At 39.3% G+C, this 11,081-nt stretch overlaps 1 protein-coding gene and 1 long non-coding RNA gene across 31 annotated transcripts in view; one reads left to right on the forward strand and one right to left on the reverse strand.

Annotated features, from left to right (window-relative positions):
* PDE4D (phosphodiesterase 4D) overlaps positions 1-11,081 on the reverse strand; it is a 1,448,272-nt gene that overhangs the window by 932,710 nt on the left and 504,481 nt on the right. The window lies entirely within an intron of this gene.
* The window catches only part of LOC140633667 (uncharacterized), a 120,027-nt gene that overhangs the window by 341 nt on the left and 108,605 nt on the right, over positions 1-11,081 (forward strand). The window contains exons 2-3 of one of the 2 annotated variants that reach the window (XR_012031253.1): positions 1,005-1,146; positions 6,107-6,211. This is a non-coding gene — a long non-coding RNA (uncharacterized lncRNA). The remainder of the gene's footprint in view (positions 1-1,004; positions 1,147-6,106; positions 6,212-11,081) is intronic. The other variant, XR_012031254.1, reaches the window with a different exon arrangement.

The raw sequence follows: 11,081 nt of genomic DNA on the forward strand, positions 1-11,081 counted from the left end.
CCGAACAGTACGGTGGAAGCCACAAAGATTGCAGCATACCGCCATTGGGTACCATCGGGTATCCCAGGACACCCAGGCTGCGCGACCAGTCGGAGCCAGACCAGTCACTGTCCTTTAATGTGAGAATAACTACACAGCTTTGGGAATATCCATCCCCTATCCCTGGTATAACTGGATTGATTTCATTTAGAGTGATACTTCTCTTCCCAGCATACGGATGTCTGTCTGCATGCTCAAATGTCCACAGGCGGGGTGAGCCAAATGAACCATCCCAAACTTTAGCATAGCCATCTATGGCTTATGGTTTTGTTTTGTTTTTTTAAGACTGATTGATTGATTGATTGATTGATGGGGGGGAGGGGTAGAGGGGGAGTTAAAAACTTAAGCAGACTGCACTGAGCGCTGGGGCTCAATCCCACAACCCTGAGATCATGACCTAGCAGAAACTAAGAGTCAGCCACTTAACCAACTACACCAACCACCCAGGTGCCCCTAACCATCCATGGTTTTGATGGTGGTATTTTTAGGACCCTTCTGGTCAACAGTTTGATGTACAGTTTGAATGAGTTAAAAAAAAAAAAAAAAAAAAGAACACGCAGGCCCAGTTACCCAGTTATTGATAGTGTGAACCACAAGTCAAGTTTCTGGATCAGTATTAGTAATATTAGATGAATTAAGAGTAAGAGTTATTATTAGGTTGTTATTCCTTAATATACTGCTTTAAGGCCTTCTAATCCCCTTTCTGAAGTGGTTATACCCACTGTGGTAATTCTGACAAACTAGAAGGTGGCAGCTGTCCACTTACCCAAAAGTTGGATTGATTGCTTTGCCAGACATACAAGTGGGCTCATGCTAGAAAGGTATTTCCATCAAGGTGCCCACCTTGTGACCAGACACCAGAAGAACAGCAAAAGTCCAAAGCTGAAAAGATAGCTATTTACTAGGAAATCGTATGGGAAAATATTCACCGTGTATAAAAATTACATTTGTGCCCTGATCATTAGGTGTTAATGTGGCTGGAGCTTCAAGAGTTTGAGCTCGTTGTGTTTACGATGCCAGGGGAAGGCAGCACCGTCAGATGCGGAGAGATGGACTAGGAGCAGAACTTACCAACCCAAGATTTCCGTCTTTTTCTTTCTTTAAATGGTGTGTGTTCCATGCCAATATAATGTGTTTCAAGGAGTACAGCTTACAGCCGGACAATGGAGTCCCAGTTGAACTTATGTAGCTGCTCCTCACCTAAAGGTGCAAAGTAACCCATCCATCCTGGTAGGACATTCCATTACAAATTCCAGTAGAATACACCTTCCCAAGGTGTGATGGGGCTTGATATCCTCAGCAGTATAACATGTCAGTCCTCAGTAAGAGTCGAGGCGATGGCTGTCTCCCACAACTGCCATATATTTACAGCCTCAAGTGTCTCTACAAGGGTCCTCAATCAGGCAGATGGGGCGATAGGCCCTAGGGTTGATCATTCAAATGTTTTAAAGCCTAGGACAGCACTTTAATCCACCCCGCCAAAGTGGTTTTACCTGTTAGTAATTTAATTTAGTATTCCATTATTCCTTTTTACTAACTCTGTTACTTGGGGGTTGAACCTCCATTCAATATCACATTCCACATCATGACTTTGGAAATGGGACCCCTGATCATTGTCTATTTGGTGAGGGTATCCACTGAGTTTCTCTAATCCCCTAATAGTGGCAGCCTGCTTTGCACAGCAATGGAGGAAAGCTTGGGTTAGCATAAATACAGTGTCCACACAGACAAGGCATATTTAGAACCTTTACTTGGAGGAAGGGGCCAGTATAATCAATTTGCCAATTCCTCACAAAATGGGAACTTCTATGGATGGCTCCACACTTCTTCGGCAGTTGCCTTAGACATTATTTAGAACATGCAGGACATGCTGTCACTGCATTAACCAAGTTGCTGTATTTCAAAAGTAATCGGACATCCTTGGCAATATGCAATCCCACCAAGTGCTATAGTGGCTGCTCTTTCTATGACCCAGTCTGCTGTATCTACTAAAGGGTAAGTTGCATCTTCTAAAGGGTCAGTCGGTAAAGTTTGTACCCTAAGCTAGGACATCAGTTTCCTGATTTCCAGGGGTTATTATTGCCTTGAGTCATATAAGGTAGAAGACCGTGAAGGCTACCTCAAATTCTTGTAGGAGAGCCCAAATGCCTTTCACCTAACCTGACCCTACAAGGGCTTATTCATGATCATCTACTTCTAGGCTTCCCATTGTCTATAGCATAGGGTTAATCCCTTTATAGTAGACCAACTGTTTGTGCAAAGGGTTAATTGCCAGGGATCACAAGTGATAACCAACCAAACTGCTATTAGTTTAGCCCACTGGCTGCTGGAATTGTTTCTTTCCATCCAGATGGTGTCAGTGTTGGGCTGAATAGTGACTGCAACCCATGTGGGTGGGTTGTCCCATCTGTATAGGAGGCATTAGCAGGAATTTCCCCCACTCTTTAGAGGCCACCACAAGAACAGGAGTGGAGGCATTTGGAGAATCTATATACTCCACCAGACCTATAGCACCCATATTTCTAGAGACAGCGGGCTAGCACACTGAGTATTCCTCTGTTGCAAATAGGCATATTTGCAAGGGGTGGGATACATTCTCCACCCACCCCTTAAGAAGAAGGGGAGTTCATATTGCGATAGACTGTTCCTGCATAAGAGGCTCAACCTGGCGGAGTACTGTGTATGTTCTAGGAGCTGTTGCTCTATGGAGGTATATCTGGAGGTATTTCTATTCCCTTCAGAGCTGGGACCAAAATCCTAGAGATATTCTCTCCTCCTGTTGTCTTTGCCATAGTGCCCAACCCATACAGACATGTCAAATTCAAATGGTAGCCCTGTTTGGAAGATGCCCAGAGCATTAATCTGCTTCATAAGTACTTTTGTTTTCTCAAAGGCAGCTTGGTTGTGCTAATCAGTCTCATATGTGCCCTTTCTTTGCCAGGCAGTCTAAGAGACAGAAGTACTGTGCCAAGGGGGAAATAAAAGTCCTCCAAAACCCCAAAATCCATACAAAATCTCACCTTTTTCAAACTCTTAGGGGTAGGATAGGCTCACAGTTTGTTAATCACAGCTTCTGAGACAATGCATGACTTATCCAACAATACAGTTCAAATACAAAACTTTACAGCAGTTCCTGGGCCTTAAATTTTTTGTGGGTTCACCACTCATCCTTTCCATGCAGATGTTCCAGCAAAATCTGCAGAATATCCTGCAGCAGAGTCAAGTCTTCATATCTTAACATATGATCGTAATCAGCATAATGGATGCATTTTACTAATTAATGCAGCAAAGAAGAACAGGGATAGATCTTAGGTTACCATCCCATGACATATTGTGGGACCATGCAGATAGCTTTGGAAAAGCAGTTGGAAAGTCTACTGTTGCCCCTACCATATGGAAGGAAATTGATCTGTGACTCAGTGGCCAGGGTTATACTGAAAAAAGCATTTCCTCAGCCCAGTAAAGCATGATACACTCCCATGACTGTAGCCCAAGTATCTAAGATAATTGCAACATTGGACATAGTCCTGTAGATGAGGGAGCACTACCTTGTCCAGTTGTGAATAATTTACAATCATCTGCCATGAGCCACCTGGCTCTTTGAGCATCCATCCATATTGGACTTTTGAAAGCATGACAGGCAAGGAATACAATATTGCTTCAATGCAAGTCTTGGATAGTTTGTCCTATTTCCTTGTGCACAGGCAATTTATATCGTTTGACTATTACCACTCTTCCTAGGGGTGGTAGATTTACTGGTTCCCCGTTGATGTTTCCCTTCAGCACTGGTTTTATTACTCTAACCTAGAGGCAGAACTCACCAACAGAGATTTGTAGATTTGATCTCATAGATGTCAATAGCCAATACGTTCCCTGGTATTGGAGAGATAAAAACCTCATATTGTTATAGGTGTAAATACCCAATGTGCAATGTCAAGACCTTCCTGACTGTAACCATTGTCCTCCATAACCATTGGTGATAATGAGAGAGCCAGAAGATTTCTGAGGGTTACCATGTATAAGAGTACATTCAGCTCCAGTATCAACCAGAGCCTCACCTGTATGTCTGAAGGACCAGCGAAGAGCTAACTGTGCAAGAAGCTCTGATTGTCTCTAATGGCCCTCACCAGGAGGCAGTCTCAGCTTTCATCCTTTATCTGGGGCTTGGGAATCACCCACCTTAGATACTGTATCTAAGATAGTATCTTAGATACTTAGATGGGACTGTATCCCTGAGGCCTCTCCTTAAACAGAAAGAGCATCAAGGATGGTATGTGCAGTCCCAGCAGCATAAGGTCAAACTACATGTATTTCTGGATTACTTTTACTGGACCCTTTACAGCTGATTGAGAGTCTTTTGATTTTTGAGCTCCCATTCTGTCTTGGGTCATCCCAATAGCCCATTCTCCAAATTTGTCAGTTTCTCCCAGATGAGTCTTGTATCACCTGACATCATAAATATCATGTCTCATGATGGAGCTCAGGCTAGATATCAGCATCCCCCACTAGGATCCTAGAATATCTTAGCTTTCGTTCCTGCAGTGAATGTGCCCCAACCAGAGCCTCCAAAGACAGGGAGAGCCTCCTCAACAGCTTAAGAATGCCTGCAGACAAGAATAATCCAATCTGTAAGGAAATGAGTTATTTAAGCCCCCAAACCCAAGGCAGAGCTTTTGCTGACGGGAGGGATGTGTAGTGATGTTTTTCATTTTCTCTGCCTCCTATTCGGTCAGAGAATGCCAACAACCATCCCTTTCCATAGATCTATGAACCATGCCTGGATACTTCCTCTGGCCTTTTGCTGGAACCTGGCAGCTCTGTCAATAAGCTCAATGGGCATATTCTCTCATTATGAATGTCTCCTGAACTAGGGTTGCCCTGCTAACTGGAGTTGTTGCTGTCCATAGTATTAGGGGTCAGACACATGGGGTTTTGGTCTATTTCACTATCACTCACAACAACGTCCTTCTCTTTGTTCCCCTCACTTTTCTAGGAATTCTACCTCTTAGCATCCAATCAGGCTTTGTCACAAGCACTCAGACCTTAATTCTCTACAACTTGTGTCCCACCTCAGCTTTGCAAAGTAGAACCTTAAGGACTACAACTTATATCATCCTGCTTTCCCACCTGGTTTGCCAGCTTCAAAACTGGCAGAGAAGTGGACACCTGCATGTCCTTCTCTAACCTCAGTTTTTCTTCCGACTTTCTAACTTGAGCTTCAGCCCCTAATTGGGATCATTGCCCAGCTAGCCAAATTACCCACCATAGAGGCCAGCCTACTGTGGCAGCCAATCATTTCCCCTCTTACCATAGTGTGCCATGCATGGGTTCTAAAACAAATGTGCCAAACCATAGAGCTTTTTCAAGGTGTTCCCATAGTCATGTGGCAGTCCACAAGCATCTAAATATGGACCACTCTCCCCACACAGAGATTGATAATGAATTTAAAATTTTCCAATTTTTCTTGTGCCTCTATCACAAGACACATTTCTTCAGTCTCCTGTCTGCCTTGCTGATTGTTGGTTCAAAATCTCAGGAGTTTCCTGTTTGAAATCTGAAACTGTCCTTTGTACACAGAAGGCAAGGAAAGACCAAAGAAAGAAGCTATTCCAGATGGGTAGGTGGCAAGTTTAATAAGCAAGAGGGCTTACCACAGGCTTGTCTTGGATGACTGCCAAAAGAGTAGATCTCATCACCCAGCCACAAGAATCTTAAAAGCTTACAAAGCGGTCTTATCTGGGTTCAGTTCACGTGTAATGTATAGACAGTCTCAACAACACATTGCTCCCTCAGTGTTGCATCCTTGAAAATAGCTTCCACTGTAGGGATGGTGGGCAGAACATACATTCCAAGGACAGGGAGTGGGAAGGGAGCCTCCAATTGCCTGGGTCCAACTTGCGGGTCAGCTGGTGGTCATGTTCTCTCAATGAACTCCTCCTCAACATGTTGAAAATATCTAAGACAATGAAAACAAGTAACTTCTGCCTTTTAATTTATGACCTTAAGTCAGCCTTCAGCCTGCCAACTATAGTGAGATGATTTGTTTATGTTTCTATTCCCTTGTTAGCTTAGACACGTCTGGAAGGAGAGGAATGTGCCATAACAACTTTTGTGCCTCTATCACTCAGCCAGTACCTGGGACAAAACATAGGCAAAGTAAACCTCGTTGAAGGTATCAGTGAAGGAAATAGATAAACCTGACTCTATTCCGTCAACTGTAAGAAAGTGGGAAATGGGGAAATAGTGTTAGATGCTGGTTATTACTCGTCTTGGATTTGTATCTATTAATATATGGTTAACGCCTGTAAAGTCCCTCTTGCCATGTAAGAAACAGATTCACACATTGTGAGCTTCTGAACACAGACATCTTTCAGTACCATTATTCTGTCTACCACAGATATGTTCTCTTGTCCTTCCTTTTTGGGCAAATTATAAATTATGAAATGAGAGTCGTGAATTGCTGCACTGGCTGGGATTTCTCCCTTCATTTCTTCCACCTTCTAATGAAGTAATTTATCATCCCCATCTTGTTAACTTAGGGACTCTCAAAGTTTGTGATTTTTTCCAAAACAGAAATTTGACATCCATGTAACATTCATTTTTCAGTGGCACTTTATATCACTCCTTAATCTGGCTGTGTTGTCCTTCCTATGACTCTACCTCCCTGTTCCTCCTGGGACTACCACACTTCCCCCTACTCCAACTTGCAGTTCAGCTAGTGATACCAATCTACATCCCCCCCATACCATAGCTATAAGCATGGACTTCTGGTCCAAGGATAGAGAAACAAAATCCTTTTGAAGATTTGTATATTGCCGAAGTGGGAACATGTAAACCCACTCCTCCCCACTGACGGTGAAAGGCAAGATGAACTCTGGAAGAACCTGTGTCATGTCTCCCAGCAATCAAAAGAAACTGGACTGTGGTAGGAAAGAATGAAGCTGAGTTTCAGGGGAGCAAGATGAACAAGATGCAGAGGAGGTTCTTTCAGAAATTTTATTCCCTTGATTTATGTGAACAAAGGACCCATCTCCCCTCCTTCACTCTTATCAAAATCACACAATCTTTTTGTTTATTTGTCTAAGCTAATTTGAATTGGATTTCAATCATTTGCAGCAGAAATATGCTTTATTGGTATAGTCCTGTTCTGAGTATAACACTCGTAAGGATTATACTTAAAATATCCCTTTAAATTGTCAAAACAACAAAAAATATATATGTTACCTTAGCGGCTACAGCACACAAAAAGGAATTTCGTTTAGAATTCCAAGATTTTAGTCACTCAAACTGCTTTTGGTTAGTCCCACGTCTTAAACTTCTTTCAAATATATATTCACTATGATAAATATTTTCACTTAAATTTTTCAAAAAGTGCTAAAGATTTCAGGCACTCATTGATTCCAAAGTACCTATGCTATCCAGAACATTGTAGAAGTTAGCAGGTTGAAGAGTTGCACGGGTTTTAGGGAAAAGAACAGACTAGGCTGAAAATAGAATTGTATCACTTCCAATTTTACACCCCTTTTTCTTGTATAATGAGTTTCCTCCAAAATTAAGCTCTGAAAAAGTAGTTTCCCTGTGTCTCAATTTGCAGTATAAACAAGACAATTTTTGAAAACTGAGCCAATGTATCCTATCACTGTAATGACCAGGATACTATTTTAATAGGTTACTATTACAATAAATTAAAGATCGTACAATTCAAAAGCACTCTATACCAAAAGTAGACATTTTCGATATGTATTATACCAGTGTGTCTCCATGAAATTGTTCATGAGACATAGAGGAATAATTGAAAATCTGCCTTAAGATTCCCTAAGCCAAATATTTTCTCCCTTATTTCATTACTCATTGTATGTATTTATCTTAAAGTCCAATGCTAAGGTTGCCCAAATGATCTTATAAGAAACTCAGAAGTCAAAGCAATAAAGATAAATACCTAAGGTCTTTCAATATTAAAAAGGGCAGGCATTGCACTGAATTAACACAATCCATTTTCAAAAGGATATTTGAATACTGATACAGAAAAGGCACTCTTTCAAAAATGAGTTCTATATGAAAAGAAAATCTCCACCTCAGGTTAACACAAAGATAGTGGATAGCTCTCAAACATCCACAGAACATAATCCAAATGCAGGCTGTGATTTCAAATGGATTAGAAGACAAAGAAATTATCAAAGCCTTTGTAAAGTCATCCTCTGTAATTCATTCATCAAAACTTCTAAAAAGTTCCTAAAATCAATAGAAAACTTCCCATTCAGCAACATTCTACTATATATCCTCATCAAAAAGAAATTTTGAAACTATGAGATTCAGTCAACTTTCTGTAAATAGCATTGTACCTTTCCTGGATGACCTTGAAAAATGAAGCAGATTCTATTTTTTTTGTAGAGGAAGCAAAGAAAATTTAAGGAAAAAAATGTGACTTCTATCAATTATTGACTTCACAATGATATACAGTAATAGGATCATAGCTACAAAAAAGAAACTAACAATTTTTGTGGACCCCTGAAAATCATGTCTTCCTAGAAGAATGGGTTAAAACTCAGCGGCTTATTTTCTCAGTGCTTTGAAAAATATCTTACTTGAGTAATAAGGGTGAAACCACAATATTAAGAGGCACACAAAGACCTACTGTCTTCACTTTCAAATTTAATTTAGATACCAGTATCAATCAGAAATATATCTTCGAACATGAAAGCACAAACAAAAATGTTCACCGAAGAGAAAGTATATTTATAATAATAAGCCAGGTCTGTAATTCTAGAATAAACTAACAGACTGAGGTGTAGAAAGGAAAAGAGAAACAGAGTAATGCTGTATTCCTCTTGAGATGGAAAGAGCAAGGAATTGTGCTTTCACTCTTGGCTTTGATGTTTAGACATAAAATATTTCATTGATAAACTGTAGATCAAAATAATGTTTATATTATCTACATTCAATATTATACTTAATGGTGAAACGTAACATTTATTCTCCTTAAAATAAAAAAAATACAAGAATGCTCCCATCTACCCCTTTTATTTAGCATTATTAATAATATTTATGGTACTACATGTTCTGTATAAGTAACTGCTTGGTCTTTGAGTATCAAATAATGTATAGAATTGTTGAATCACTATATCGTATACCTGAAACTAATATAACACTGAATGTTAATTATACTGGAATGAAGGATAAATGAATGAATAAATTGATAAATAAATAAAATTTCATCCTCAAAAAAAAAAAAAGGACTCTTCATGAAAGACTGTTATTATTCCTATTTTTACAAATTTGGAAAATAAGCCTTAGGAAGGTTCATTTTCCATTTAACTTCCACTTTAGGGGAGGGGTTAAGGGAAACTATTAGTATGTGGTAAAGCCAGGTTTTCAGACAGGTTTACCTGACACCAATGCTAATCATTTAAATCCAAATGTAACATTGCCTCAGCTTTTCAGGAATTTCAGGCTTATCAGTGATATGGAAATAGAAATAAAAGTCACAGAACTATAGTAAAAATAAAGAAATTATTATCATTTGTTTAAAAACTGGTTTAATGTAGGAACCCCCCCCCAAATTGAAAAATACTTCAAAGAAGAGTTGGGTACATTTGTCCAGTTATAAAATAGAATATGGAAAAGGCTTTTTTAAAATGAAATCAAAGAGCTGTTGTTGCTAAAGCTACAATAGAAAAATATCCTAGTTACTTTTTTAAAAAGCTTAAAAATAGGTGAAAACTATAGTAAGAGATCTACATGAATTTCTTAAGACTTATGTAAACAATCCTGATATTCCTTGCAATTATTTTCTAGGCTTGATGTCATTGCAAAAAACAAAAACAAAAAATCTGATTTTTTTTTCCTTTTTAAAAGTATTGAAGAGGTCTTTAAAAGAAAAGTGAGAATGAAAGTGTTCTTAGAATAAAAAAATAATACAGGGATAATCTTACCCTGCTACATGTAAAATTATACTGTGATGTTACAATCACAAAATCAGTTTGGTGCTTGCAAATAATTGACAGATCGACAAAACAATACAGAATTTCCTGAAATATTTCTTATGTAAGAACTTAAGGTGTGTTAATATGTGTTAAAGGAAACACTATCAACTAATGAATGAGGAAGGAACAGTTAGATAGATGTTGGGGAAAGTGGGTATGCTATGTTCACCATCTGAGGTGGAATAGAAAGCTCCAGACCTCATTCTCCTTTTGAGACACCAACTTAACAGCAATCTAAAGTCCAAAGAATATTTATGAGAACTCCAGGAACCAGTTACTAAGTTGCAGTACTCCAGCCAAGTGCAAAGCCAAGAAGAGCCACAAAAGAAAAAGCCATTTCATCTCAACCATGATAACTTTCTCCCAAGATGCAAAGTTTGGTGCAAAGGGAAGAAAAATCCCAACTTGTGGCTTTTCTTTTTGGAGGGACAGAGAAGAGAGCACTGTACACCCTTTGTGGGGCAGCCCAAGGGACTGGTTTCTGTCTCACCCAACATAGAGCAATGATGAGAAACCAGAATACTGTAGATGTGTGGAGGCCACCAAGAACAGAAAAAAGGCCAGAACTTTCAAGACACTGCAGACAAACAACAGAGGGAGCAAGAAAATATAAACTCCTGAAAAAGTAACTGGCAAACCTCAGTAATTGAGAAGTTAATACACACATTCAGAGAAGATGCATCTCCAGAAAAGACTTAAGAGGCCTCCAGAATTTACCATGATGGCAGCACTTCTCTACAAAGCTAGTCTGTAAAGACTGGGAAAGATGGTTGTTTTTGCAAATGAACAAATCACAGCAAAGTAGTAGTAGTAGTAATAATAAAAACAACAACAACAACAACAATGCACATGAAAACATAAGGAAACATAGCCCATTCAAAGGAACAAAAAAATTTCCAGAAATTGACCCTAAGGGAACAAAAATATATAAAATTCCTGACAAAAAATTCAAAAGAATTGTCTTAAAGGAACTCAGTGTGCTACAAGAGAACTCAATCAAAAATGAAATAAAATTATGCATGAACAAAATGAGAACATCAACAAAGAGAAATTATAAAA

The sequence above is a fragment of the Canis lupus genome, chromosome 5 (assembly GCF_048164855.1).
Source record: "Canis lupus baileyi chromosome 5, mCanLup2.hap1, whole genome shotgun sequence".
NCBI classification, from domain to species: Eukaryota; Metazoa; Chordata; class Mammalia; order Carnivora; family Canidae; genus Canis; species Canis lupus.